Source organism: Priapulus caudatus, unplaced genomic scaffold (assembly GCF_000485595.1).
Source record: "Priapulus caudatus unplaced genomic scaffold, Priapulus_caudatus-5.0.1 Scaffold201, whole genome shotgun sequence".
Taxonomy (NCBI): Eukaryota; Metazoa; Priapulida; class Priapulimorpha; order Priapulimorphida; family Priapulidae; genus Priapulus; species Priapulus caudatus.
This window is the reverse complement of record NW_014577262.1, coordinates 336,091-339,740: the sequence shown is the minus strand read 5'-3', so window position 1 is coordinate 339,740 and position 3,650 is coordinate 336,091.

Below are 3,650 nucleotides of genomic sequence, written 5' to 3'. Positions count from 1 at the left end.
GTTAGTCAGTGGCTTGACCTACGGTACCTCGTGTATTCGTTAGTCATTGGCTTGACGAACGGTACCTCGTGTATTCGTTAGTCATTGGCTTGACCTACGGTACCTCGTGTATTCGTTAGTCATTGGCTTGACGAACGGTACCTCGTGTATTCGTTAGTCATTGGCTTGACCTACGGTACCTCGTGTATTCGTTAGTCATTGGCTTGACGAACGGTCTTCACATGTGACACAGAGCTTTCAGTTAGGACGTACATATTCAGTGTCAATGTCAAGGGCAAACGTAAAAATGCAGTAGATGAAAGGGCACATTACCGATATTTCCATGGACGCACCGAGTGTAACATTTTTGCTGTTTTCAGTGCGGCCCTGTTGTTTTAGCGACGTTATGTAAAGATCTGTGGAATGTAATTTGAATTAGGGAATATCAGCTATGTAGTCAAACTGAATGTTAATGGTCTAGTGTCCATAAGGTATTTTGTGCGAATGCATGCGTTACTTAAATGTAATGGGACTATGTTGCAAAGCGTGAATGAATTACGTTGGTGTGTTTAAGTCTAAGTAAATGTTTATTAAAAGTCAATTAGAATACGGGAACCAGTGTGCAATTAATCGACGCATAGTCAATGCAGTCTCGGGTGATTACCTATGCTTATGAAGTTAGCTGTAGGCGTGAGTGACTCGATTTTAACTTCATGTCATGTTGTTATGATCAGTTATGATGGAAAACGAATTGCGAAACAATATTTTAACTGTGTCTATGTGATTTATACAGATTTTTATCCGCCCTTACGTCCCTATAGAAATATTATAGAGAGAAGAAAAAAAAGAGATCTCCTTCATATCCCCAGCATATCAATTTCTATACCGCATGTGGGAGTGGGCTTGCATGGTATTTCTATACACGTTTTTAGGGAATTTCTACAAGACTAGAGAGTTTATAGGTTTTCAAATGAAATAGTGTAGGGGTTTATGTCATTCTGTACTTTTTGAATGTTATTTATTGGACCCATTGTTTTTCTTGTTCTTCATAAAGCCATATCGTATGGAAAACAGATGTTTCTATCTATGTTAAAAATCATGCCAACACACACACACAAAGTAGAATTTTGAGTTTTAGCTGTATTTGCGGTGGGCAGGGGGGTCATCACTAAAAGACATTTGTTATGTCTATAACAATATATCTTATGTCTCTAACAACGAGAAAATCAGCGGGCCAATAAGTGTACCAAACTAAACGTACAGACCTCGCAATTCTTACATAAGCCCCCCTGTATTGAATATTGTGTGATGTGATGTTTATGCGTGCGGTTTTAGATATGTGCAGTGCTTTTTACATGCAGCGCGTTGGCACAGCTGCCAAGTGAAGCTTTGTGAAGATAAATATATGAACATAAAATTATGTCTGTCTTACAATTCTTGTGAGTTGTGTTCTTTGTCGTTATATAGGCTTGACGTTTCCACAGTAACAGGGATGCATAAATATACATCGATGCTTAGGTTCCACTTTGTGTTATTTGTAGCTGAGTGCTATTATTTGATTTCTTATTATGTATTATATATCCATATATATATATAATATATATATATATATATATATAATATATAGGCCCCCTACATGAATATATTAATACGTTCTTGTGGTCAAACTGAAGTTCTGAAAGTGGATTATGAAGGGCGGGAGGGAAGATAGCTGGGGTCGGTAGAAGAAGAAGGAGGCTGAGCGAGGGACAGGGGAGGCAAGGGGAATGACGCGAAGGCATAAAGTAGGTGTTTTGTACCCTACATGCTAGGGCGCTCTCCTAATTATAAACACATGTCAACTGATAAAAGTTTATCAGGGAAATCTATGCTGAGATAAGCTTTAGCTATATTAAATGCATATTCATCACAAAATAGAACTCCTCTGCTGGTGAGATACTACACATGCGCTAACACACTAACGTAGCCAGATTGTGTACGGGCTTGTATACGCAGCCAACACCATACATGTAAGGTATTCTTCCTATTTCTGAAATGAAGTCTACAGATGGAATGTTATTATATAAATCAATGCTAGGATAACTCCTCTTCATTTTAAATGCATAATCTTTGCAAAATACGATTTCTTTCGGAAGATATTGCGCATGCGCGCGCACCGTGTTAAACGTGCAGTGCCGTCTGAAGAAAACTTTATAATATGGCTTGCTGAGGGGGAGAAGGGATGGGAGACTGATGAAATGCGACAGGAATAATAGCTGGGGCGGTAGAAGAAGAAGGACGCTGAGCGAGGGACAGAGGAGGCAAGGGGAATGACGCGAGGGCATAAAGTAGGTGTTTTGTACCCTACATGCTAGGGCGCTCTCCTAATTATAAACACATGTCAACTAATAAAAGTTTATTAGGGAAATCTTTGCTGAGATAACCCCTAACCATATTAAATGCATATTCATCACAAAATATAACTCCTCTGGTGAGATATTGCGCATGCGCTAACACACTATAACGTAGCCAGATTATGTGCTGGCTTGTATACGCGGCCAACACCTTACATATGTAAGGTATTCCTCCTATTTCTGAAATAATGTCTATAGATAGAATGTTATCATATAAATCAATGCTAGGATAACTCCTCTTCATTTTAAATGCATAATCTTTGCAAAATACGATTTCTCTCGGAAGATATTGCGCATGCGCGCGCCCGTGTTAAACGTACAGTGCCGTCTGAAAAAAAACTTTATAATAATTATAGCTTGCTGAAGGGGCTGAACGCCAACAGCACTATATTATGCTCGTGCTGGAGTTCCTCCAGACGACCCCTCAGCAGGGCCACGCGAGGAATAGCCATCCTCTTTCAGCGCCGACAGGCAGTTTTTAATTCCAAGCGTTCATTCGCCCGAGTTATATACCCCTCAAAAAACGAAAATATGTTGCAAGACTAACGCAAGACTAACGCACGACAGACTTGCAATGTTGTGCGAGCCTCTTACGAAATATAATATTCGTGAGACAATCTTGCAATTGTCCTGCGACAGCCGTGAGACAGTTGTAGGACAGTCGTGCGATAGTCGTAAGATTGTTTGACTAAAAAAATTTCTTCTGGTACCCATGACAAGATATTTATCGCACGACAGTCGCAAGACTGTCGCAAGACTGTTGTAGGACAGACTCACGACAACCAGAAGACATATAGATACCACAAAAAATCGTGCAACAAAAAAGGTGCATGTTCAATTTTGCCTCACGACGGCAAGTCGATGCCACGTACGATGCTCAAAATTTCGTGGGACTGTCTTGCGACGACCCCCGATGACCCACGACTTGCCCAAATTTTCTGTCGTGTCGTTGCACAAATGCGTCGTGGGCTCGTTGTGACCAGGGCTTTGCTTGACCGGATGCTGATGTAGGGTGCGTCCTTTGGGTCACACCTCCAGGTCTATGATGACGTCACGCAATATGGCTACCACTAATACGTGCAATGCAAAGGTTATTGCACATCGCATAGCGTAACATTATACGCCAAGCATACGCCTAACATTATAGCCTACCATATATATCAGGAGTAGATAAAGGGCTATCTTTGACAAGCCAACGAAAGCTTTTAACGTAGCCAGATTAAGGCTCTCTCTCTCTCTCTCTCTCTCTCTCTCTCTCTCTCTATCTCTATCTTTCTC